The 11,312-nt window shown below is 37.3% G+C and overlaps 1 pseudogene; it reads right to left on the reverse strand.

Annotated features, from left to right (window-relative positions):
- Window positions 1-7: 7 nt before the first annotated feature.
- LOC101582169 lies at window positions 8-1,024 on the reverse strand (annotated as a pseudogene).
- Window positions 1,025-11,312: the final 10,288 nt, after the last annotated feature.

Genomic DNA, 11,312 nt, shown 5'->3' on the forward strand with positions numbered 1-11,312 from the left:
GAGATGCAAAAAGAAAATACTCCTCCAAGTCAGGATCAGATTCTACCATGCCTGGCCACCATGGGTAACCATATTGCTTGGCCCAGATGATGCATCCTGGGATATAGGAGGCATAGACCACTTCACTCTCATTCCCTGTCCAGGTCTCCTCAGGAATATCACAGCAATTATAATCCAAGTCTGTATTCTGGTGACAGAACCTATTATCTGGGAGAACCGAGGGGTCAATGTTCCTACACAGCAGCCTCCATTTTCTACAGATTGGAGAGGAACATTGAACCCAGACTACACAATGACCAAAACCATCTCTCTTTCTTTTTTTTGTCTGATCCTTGGTCTGAGAATGATTCCATAACATGTCCTTTAATTGGTCTCTCTGTCTGTGCTCATGTCCATCTTTGGGTGTCTCCATGTTTTCACCTTGAGCCTCCTTCTTTCTTTTGCTTAAGTACTCTCTGTCAATTTTCTTCTCAGAGGGTGCAGGAACTGCCTGGCCTGGCCCAGATGCACTCATCTCTGGGGTAACTTCATCTTCCAGAGACAATGAAATCGCTGGTGTGTGAGGTACCATCACCTTCTCTCCACTGGCATTATCATCATTAGTAGCAGAAGTAATGATTCCCGGCTCTTTGCCTGACTGGATGCACACTGTTGGCTTTACACAGGAAGTCTCGAAGCACTCCTTGAGGGACTTGCGTAGCACAGTCTGGACAATCTCCTCAAATTCTGAATCAGTAAGAATTAATTTTTCCTTTTTAATCTTCTCTGCTGGCTTGCTGCCTTGAGCCTTTCTTTTCTTCTCATGGCCAAGTCTTGGACCATTCTCTGTGGTTACTTTCTGCTTCTTCTCTACCCTGGACTTCAGTTGGCTTGGCTTGGTCTCAGCCTCTGGGGAGCCAACCTCTGGAGCCTCCATGGGTAAATCAGGGCTATGAGGCACCATGCTATGCAATTTTTGTATAGGTGGGGCAAAAGTTTTCTTTGGTCCCTTTTCACATTCTTTCTTCTGTGGTGCTGCCATCATTCAGCTCAGAAATGACACGTGCTTTGCCTTGATCTACTTTTCCCGCCACTAGGAGAAGGTACGAGGATGTCCACAAGCTCCATCCCCGCGGCATGCTCCAGAGTCAGCAAAAAGTCTTTATTGAGACTTTTGTTTCTCAAAAATGAACAAAGTATAATTTGGAATAGTTTAGGCATATGAAAAGATAGGGTGAGTTGTTAGGTTCCAGGCAAATCATGAAAATGTTGTATTCAATGTAATGTGAGCTACTGGTGTTTGTTTTATCAAATGGAATTGTTTTGAAAGATTGACATTTTCAACATAGGATTTGCTTATTCCATTTAAGCAGAAAACTATTCTATATAGTAAAAGAAAGAGACCTCATTTCCTATATGGAGAACTAGTAAAGAAAAAGTATTCCTGAAAACAAATTTTAAAAATGCTATGTACCAGTGGTATTTACACTAAGTCCTCGCAGAGTCTTACCAAGTGTCAGTGTCCACATGCATGATTCAGAGCAGCAGAATGACTTCTAAATATTTTAGTTTATTTCCTGTTGCTAAGAACACAAGGACACAAATCTGGCAACAGGGTTAAATTCCATCACTGTCAGAAAATACCTGAAGAAAGTGACTCAAAGTAGGAAAATTTTATTTTGACTCATGGTTTCAGAAGTTTCTTTTTCATTCCATGCTTAATTGGATCCATTGTTCATGGGGCATGAAGGGTATGCCCACACCATTATTCCTGGGAATGATGGAAAGTGGGGGAGAGAGAGAGAGAGAGAGAGAGAGAGAGAGAGAGAGAGAGAGACAGAGACAGAGACAGACAGAGACACAGAGAGAGACAGAGAGAGAGAAAGAGAGACAGAGAGAGAGACAGAGGGAGAGACAGAGAGAGACACAGAAAGACACAGAGAGACAGAGAGAGAGAGACAGAGAGAGACAGAGATACAGAGACACAGAGAAACAGAGACACAGAGACAGAGACAGAGACACAGAGACAAAGAGATAGAGATTCTAATAGTCTTCACATCCACACCTAAATTACCTATTTCCTCTTAGAAGGCTCTGCCCCCAAAGTTTGCTACACTTTATAATTGTGCCACATGTTGGTAACTAAGTTTTGTCACATGTTCTTTAAAGATTGAGATTTTTAGACTGAAATATTAGTTAGTTAGTTCATTTAACAGAAATTTGTTTTGGTTTACTTCTGGCCCAAAATTGAGGGACAATATTTGTTGATGATAAAATGTGAGTTTCTTCCTGGTGGAGTCCTAGCAAAACATAGGATATCACTTAGTGAAAAACAGGAACAACATCAAGTATTTGTGTTTGTGTATGTATGTGTGTGTACATGAGTACGCATGACTTTTCTTTTGGCCTCTCTCATCTTATAAAGCCAGCAGAAAACAGTGATGTGAACTCCATCTTAGTGGAAATATCTATTTTTTTAAAGAAAGTGTCGCTATGTAGTTTAGGCTGGCCTTGAACTCTCTACAGAGCCCAAACTCAAGGCAACCTCCTGGCTCAGCCTCCTGAGTGCCAGGATTACAGGTGTGTGCCAACAAATGTGGCTTGAAATTTTCTAATCTTAGTCATTCCCAAAGGTAACTTTTCAAAGCACTATACTTGGATTCCATTTTCCTCTTTGTCATACTTCACAATGGGGATAATGTGATTGACAAAGGAGCCCTGTGGGACATACTCAGACCATATTCAAATCACGGTGTCTGGAGTGCAAGGACAGAACAGAAGATCAGAACAGAGGAAGCTGCTGGCTCTGAAGAGATCACACATCCTGAGGCCTAACATATTTCTTATATCACCTGTCCGAGTAGATAACACAGGAAATAAGAAGAGCCTGATTCTAGTAATTTAAATTTCACATAGTATCATTTTGCATGCAAACTTAATACAGCATGTGAATCCTTCATTTCACCTTTTCTTGGAAAAATATCAGTAACAATCATAAATTTCCAATAATTTCAATTGTTGTATTCACATTTTTGCCTTTCATTGTATTTACCAATGTTTTATGTGATGTTACTTAAGGTTAGGGCAAGAAAGAAATATTTACCCTTAGTTGCTATTATTACATTTTATGTTGCTGAAACAAGAATTGATACTAAAATATCTATAAGTTTTTTATACAATATATATCACCTACAATACTTCTCAACACAATGATACAGCACTTACATAAGAAAGTGTATCATATTTCACCAAATAGAAAGCAAATTAAATATTTTAAAGTGAATAGAGCAGAGGCAATCTGCAAAAGACAGTCAAATATTGAAGTAAAATTATCGGTGACCCACCAAAAGAACTTGATTCTTCTTTTCCTTTTTTATGTCTCCTTTCACATCTGAAGATATACTGTAAGCTGGTAATACATTATACAGTGACCTTCACAAATCTGCAATAAGGACTGTCTAGGACAGATCGCAGGATTATCTACGACCCAGTGAATAATGATCCGTCTTAATAAAAAGGATAGTAAAACTTATACGACCCTGCCACCTCTGTACGTCCTTCTGGAGAGTCACAGTCATATCACAGTCCATTCATTTCCCATAAATTAATGACTGCTGATTTATGCAACTCTATATGTGTAGGTGGAAAATCCTCTGGAAAATTTAATTTTAGCTAATAGAGCTAAGTTAAATGGTAAGGCAAAGTAGTAAAATTTCAGTAATAATATTTGAATTTTAGCTTGATTTATCTATCATACCAACCACTGAAAAGACTGTCTCTGTATTATTCTGGGAAAAAGAATGTGGAAGGAAACAAATCCCTTTTTACCAAAAGCAAAAGATATTTACCCTAATAAACACCTTTCTAGCCATATTTCAAAAGGAAAGAAGCTCAAATGTGCAGACTAGATTTATGAGTTGGGAGAAACACATTCGTGGGAGTAAATAAAGGAGCTTGTATTAATTTACTCAAACATCTATTTAGATGAACTAACCATAGTTTTCTTTTCTTTTTGGATTATTGATAGAGGATCATGGTATGCAATCTAGACCACCCTTGAACTCACTGCATGACCCAGGCTGGCCTTGAAATCACAATGATTTTTCTGCCTTCACCTCCGAAGTACTGGGATTATGTACCATCAGACTCCAAAAGTTAGCTTTAGTTTGGAATGGTAGATTAATGTGGCTTTTCTAGTCAAAGACATTAACAAAGTTTAAAACTGTTCCAATTATATCATCAAAATATAAATCAAGAAATCAAGGTTAGACGATTTCCTACTAGTCAGTTTTATATATTAACAAATGGTAAATACCTCCATCGTGTGATTTTTACTAAACTGAACTGAAGCTCACTGTCCTTTCTGAAGGGACATAATTCTTTTTCATCTTTGCTACAACACAGACTGATTCATATTTTACCTTTCAATGTCATATTGCCAATAGCTGATTTTTATTGTATCCTCTGCTATAAAGCATGTCTTTTCCTTGTCAAACTCAAAAGGGCACTGTGATGAACCTTGCCTTGCATGAACTAGGACCACTTTTCTGTCCACACCTGTCACAGCATACCAGAAATACTCTTTATTGGTTACCTCAATGAGGCTACTATATAAGGAAGACTTAGTATGCTGAAAAGGAGCTGCTCAAAGGTGCAGCCATCAGGAAGATAAAGGAGTTTCTGTTTACAAGAATAAAATATTCTTTCCAAATATTTTACATTGACAAAGAAACTTGGACTCCTAATAAGATAGTGGAATGGTAGGGCTGGCGAGATAGCTCAGTGGGCTAAGTGCCTGCTTAGACAAGCGCAGGGACCTCTGTTCGATCCCCAGCACCACGTGCCTTGACAGCCTTGCCCTGAGAGTGGGATGAGTTTGCCAGAGTCTGTGTGTGATAGCATAAGCCTGGAATCCCAGGGCTGGGGAAGCTGAACACAAGAGTATCACCACAAGTCCAAGCTGCGTAGTGAGACCCTGCAACAACCAGATACGTCAAAAAAAGAATAAAAGATAGTGGAATGGTGGACAGTAAAGAAAAAGACTCTGATATTTGATGTCCAGAGATCAAATATAGCAATGTGATAAAGAGAAGGAGGAAAGTGGGTCCCTTGGACCTTGCAAGAATTGTAGCTCATAGGGAGAAGAAACTAAGAGATATCAATGGTGAAGAAAGGAGCAACACTTTCTCTCTTACCACGGACTTGGTACATGGGTGGACAGCGCCAACCTGTGCATGTACAGTGACTACTGGAGGCCTTATATGCTCCACAGCAAAAGGCACCAGGGGCATGTAGTATTGGATGGAGTGGGATGTAGTGACTGGTGAGTTATTTGGGTGCAGATGTCCCCAGGAGAGGGTGATTCACTGGAAGCCACGTTGCAATTGGGTGGACTGCTCTTGGAGCTCTGAGCAGGTACAGGCTGGCTCCAACTGGTGGTCCCTGGATCACAGTGAGGTGGAACCAAGGCCAAGCATGCAGGACATTAGGAGCCAAGTGCAGGTGAGCAGGGAGCCAGTGCAAACCTGCAGGATGAACATGAGTATTGTAGGACAAACAAGTCATATTCCAGGCTCACAGCCAGAAAATACTTGGAGTTTCAGTGAAGCTAAAGGTGCAGGCTTGCTGGGATTATCCACTGCCCCACCAGGAATTCTATGGCTGGCTTGCTAGGATTACAACAAGGATCTGGGCTCTGGATGCCCAGTTAGTCTAAAAATCACAAGCTTCTGATCTCTCCTCTTCTTATTTTTTCTCAATCCCTTTCACATTTTCTCTCTTGAGAGTAAAATCAAACACTGAAGCCAAATTCACTGTGCACAATTTTCTGCTGTTTTAGATTTTGGTACATAACCACAAGTCCAGTTCAAATAGATAAAGGTGGCAAATAGTTACCATGGTGTGTCATTTTCTAGGATGCAGTTGGTGATGTAATTGCTGATTATATTCCTTTAGACAAGAGGGCATAATTGTGAGAATCATTCATTTTTTCTGATATGGTTGAGATTGTCCAAGCATCATAAACAGTATTATATACCAGTGCCTAAGAACCAGGGTCTAAGTAAGTCAAATAGGAAGCAATTTATAAGTCCCAATAACTTGAATAAATTCCAAAGCCTAGCTCCATTTGGAAGTCATTCTGAAAAGTAGCCATTTCTTAACAATTCTCAGTTCTAGCTATTAAGTTCCCTGACATAAGCAAAGTACAAGAATCAATCCAGGAATTAAACCAATAAAATAAGTACATAAAAATGAGAAGATATGCAAGCAAGATCCAACCTCAAACTTCTAAATCACCAAAGGCAAACCCAAGGGGCAATGAGGTGGAAAAATTTTAAAAGTAACCACCTAGACTCTCTGAAGAGGCAACAGAAGAAGTAATAAAGCAGATGAATGAGTCTCTAGAAAAATATTTGAAATGGTTTCTCAGATATCTACAGAGATGGTGGCCACAGTGTAAGGCATGCTTAGTGACTTTAGAGCAAATAAATTTTTTTAAGTGGAGTTTAGGAAAATAATAGAAAACTTAAAGGCCCAACATAAGAAAAATTGGAATCCATGAAACATATTCAAACAGATATCCAGAAGATTTAAGATGTTGTTGAAAATATGCATAGAATGAGACAACATGATGACAAAATATCAGATACAGAAGACAGGATTTTGATTAGGATCATGAAAAAAAAAGATTTCTTAAAAATAGCAAATAACCATAAAAAAAACCCATAGTTATTAGATGATAAAAAGTAGAATACTATAAGATGTACCGGACTATGTGAAAAAAGCAAGAGGTAGTGTAAGTGACATTAAAAACCAATCTGACCACAGAAGTAATGGCAGAAAACTTGTCAACCATGAAAAAAAAATTTAGCCATACAGAACAATGAGGCATATAGAATTCCGGTTAACCATGATAAAAGAAAATCTGTACTGTGGCATATAATAGGCAAGATTTCAAAAATCTAAGCTGAAAACAGAATATTAAAAGTTGTTACTGAAAAGAAACAAATAGCCTATAAAAGTAAGTCCATTAGAATCACAGCAAACTTCTCAGCACAAAGCCTGAAGTGACCTTGGAGTGAAATATTTTAATCTCTAACATAAAACAACTTTAATTTCAGATTTATGTACCCCACAAAACTATAAATATTGACACTGCTATAACAGACTTTCAGGTCAAAGAACACCTGAAGAAATTTGTGTTTACCAAATCAGCTCTGCAAAATTTTCTGAAGACATTTTAGAAAGAGTTAAGGAGAACTACAACCCCATGAGCCCTAACAGAATGAATCTAACAAGCAAGGTAAGTAATTAAGAAGAAGGAGGATAAAAGAGAACTAACAGCAGGGAAATCACATGATAATGATAAGTCAATATATGCAGTTATAACCATCAACATAATTGGTTTCAGTTCAACAATCAAAATAGACTAACAGAATGAATTAAGAAACAAAGCCAAGGGCCAGACTGTTAGCTCAGCAGATTGTAGTGCCTGCTTAGGCAGAGCACAGTGGTCAGGGTTTGATCCCCAGCTTGTCATGCCAACCCCACCCACAGGGCATGCTGAGATGGCAATTTGGACTGGGTGTGGTGGCACATGCCTGCAATCCCAGCACTTGGGATGCTGAAAACAGGAGAATCACTATGAGTCTGATCTACGTAGTGAGACCCTGTAGGCCCTATAGACCCTGTCCCAAATACAGAAAAAAAGAAGCAAATCCAACAATATGCTGCACACAGTGAAAAGCCATTTAATTGAGAAAATAAATTAATTGGACTAAAATCAAAGGATGAAAAAATATTGCATGTGATAGGAGCCACCAAAAAAGCAGAGGTAGCTGTTTCATTTCCAGACACAAGAGATTTCAAGCCAAGACTGACTGAGAGACAAAGAACTTTATGATATCTCTGGAAAGAGAACAATCCAAGAGGAAGAGATAAGAATCATAAATGCATATGCACCAAATGCCTACGTACCCAATTATATAACACAAACATTAAGGATGTGGAAAACCAAATAAACACCAATACACCTGTGATGAAGGAACTTAGTACATCTCTGTCCCAAATAGATAGATGACCTAGACCAAAAAATCAACAAAGCATTATCAGAACTGAATATAACTTTTAAGCAAATAGACTTTTAGATGTCTACAGAATATTCCCCTCTAATGTCAGAATACAAATTCTTCTCAGGTGTACATGGGACATTCTACAATATCAACCACATAGTCTTTCAGAGAACATGCTGAAGCAAATTAAAAGGAACTGAAATTGTCCCATATATATTATCAGAGCATAATACAATGAAGCTGGCTTTAATGGCTAAAGAAGCAACAAGATCTTCATGAACACATAAAATTATGTAACTTATTTCAAGTGATATTTTTAAGTCTTTCTAAAAATGCCTACTAAGAAACACACTTGGTACTTGACATAAAAATATAATGGTGATGTAGACATATAGAATCCAGATTCTCATAGTCTGCAATTACTTAACAAGTAACATTTATGCATATTCTAAACATGATCAAAATATAGCAGTTGTTGGGGCTGTGTGGAAAGAGAAAGTAGAACAATAAAGGAAAGATTTATTTAATTTTATAAAGAAAAACATGTGATGTTTCAACTGAGCTTTTGACTTCAAACAATAGCCTTCAGAATTTAATGTGTGAAGATATAGCCAAACATCATACAAGAAATTACGAGCCTAGTAGGTCTATATTTTGCCATTCAGCAGCACACATTGTATAAAATAAAACATCACCATCTTTTTGCACTTGAAATTACTTTATAAAATTAATTTTAAATGTAATTTCACAAAGTGAAATGCAAGAAATAACTTACAGCTGACTGTATATTTAGAGTTAGCCAGAACAGTTTCATATTTAGTAATTAAGTGACAGAATTGCTATCTAAGTTACATTTCTCTCTTGTTGCTGGGACAAAACACCATGAACCCCAAGTTAAAGAAGAAAGGTTTATTTAGCCCACAGTATGTTGAGGTTTTAGTCCATACTTCTCTGGCTCCAAGGCAGAGTGTCACATGGCAGAGGGCAGCCATTCATGGCAGTGGAAAACAGCAAAAAGAAAAGGGAGTACCCACAGGTTCAGCTGTGAGCTCACCTCTCTCCCCTCTTACATTGCAATGAAAATTATATGCCCCAGGGTTATGGTAGCATTCATATTCTTAATCCCAGCATTGAATCATGAATGAATCACAAACTCTAGGAGCCCCTCAGTGACTGCATGAAGCTTGGGAGGAGGGTACCTAGACACAAACTATACCATACTATAGTAATCATTAGTACCAACTGACCTATGAGAGACCTAAAACAAAGCTTTATGTACTATACAATCTTAAACATATTGACTGATTCATTTAGAATGAAAAGTAAATATTTCAGATAAAATTTCATTTGTTGTTTTCTATCAGACAAAATGATCTAAAAGACATGAACAGTTGTCTAAGGGTCTTATGCTTTCATAGGAAAGAAATTGGACAATAAGGTACTACCTTCTCTTCTCCAATGAGAGTTGTGCCTCAGGTTACCTATGAAACCAATACATCAGCTGTACCTATAGATAAAGTATGCTAATCACCTCCTAAAGACCTTACTTTTGATCCCTGTCCCCAAAATAGAACTGCCTATGTTCACACCTTTCTTTTAATTTATTCTAAACTCTTGAGTATTTTTGCTTTTTGTTTAATATGCATCTCTAAATTATTTTCATAAAACATACATTTAATACCCAATGGAGTTATAGTGAATTCTAAAACTTTTAGCTTATATATGTAAGAATTTAGATTAAATTCTTAAGATTATTCCTTAAAATGAAAATTACACCAATCAAATGAAAGACTTAAATTGTACTGCTCCATTATTGATAAATATCTCAGAGGACTAGGTTGAATGATATAGTTTATATGAACCCCTGAGAAAAGATGAGGAAAGGAATGTTAGTTTAAGTATAATTAACTTCATATCAACTTTCAAATTTAATTAACCTATTTGAGAAGTGAGACAATATTATGTTACTTCTGAAATGTTCTTAGCCTTTGGAGATGGATAATTGTTGATCTTTCCTTGGAGGATGTCTTGGTCATCTTTCTCTCATTGCTGGGACAAATTATAGCCACCCAAAATTAAGGAAGGAAAGGTTTATTTAGCTCATAGTTTGTGGAGGTTTTAGTCTATACTCAGCTGGCTCCCAGGCAGAGTGACACCTGGCAGAGGGCAGCAGTTCATGACCGTAGAAAACAGCAAGAGCAAAAGGAGCAGCTGCAGTTATCTTTCCCTGGGTGAATGTAGCATTCACATTCATAATCCCAGCAGCACTTGCACCCATAACCCCAACATTGAGTCATGAATTAATCACAAACTCCAGAAGCTTGCTCCAGGGACTGCAAGAGGCTTTGGGGGGACACCTAAACATAAATCATAATAGAGAACATCTCAAAATTTCATTATTACAGTTTAGAGTAAGTTTAGAAGGTAAATATAATAAAAAATGTAAATATAATAAAAAAATATTCCTAGCTTTCATACTGTCAGCTAAAAGGAGAACTCTGAGGCTTTAGGTGAGGTAAGGGAGTATCCCTCAATTGAAGAGTTTGGGTACCTAAATTACTATATGACAAAGACCACGTAAGACTAAAACCCACAATAAATGTTATGGAAATCAGAAGTGAAGTTCTAGATTTGAAAGTCACTGGTATTTCATATTTAGTTAACTATCTAGAATTATTTCAAGTAGAAAAATAATAAAAATAAAAAGTCACACATCAGAAATATTGTTCAATTTATTAGTTGCATTTTCTGGAAATAAATAATATTCTTAACTATAAAAGATAAGGTCAGTGTTCAGATTGATAGTTTGGAAAATAATTCCCACAGAAAAGTGAAAACTATTTTTTTGTTTGTGGAAGAAGTAAACCCTGTCTCCCTTTCAGACGTTTACCACATAGCTTGAGAGGTACAGATGAAGGTGCTGGAAAACTCAGAAAAAAAAATCAACATAATATCATTTTGTACAGAAACATCACTGTACATGGCATGTGTTCTAATTCAGTCACTGCTTTTGGTACAAAAGATATTGTGAAAGGGAAAGACACTGCTAAAAAAGAAGGAGCATCAGGGATGGGAGAGAGGAGAAAAGAAAGAAGGAAAAAGTTTCACACATACACACACACACATACACAAGATAGGTAAGATAATTTTTCTACTAACGTCTACTAGTTCATTGAAGAAAACAATGCTCACATTGTTTGATCAGTCTTACATGCCTATGTCTAGTACTCTGAGCAACTGCTTTGAAGATAATAATATGCA

Source organism: Octodon degus, unplaced genomic scaffold (assembly GCF_000260255.1).
Source record: "Octodon degus isolate 3935 unplaced genomic scaffold, OctDeg1.0 scaffold00265, whole genome shotgun sequence".
Lineage (NCBI taxonomy): Eukaryota > Metazoa > Chordata > Mammalia > Rodentia > Octodontidae > Octodon > Octodon degus.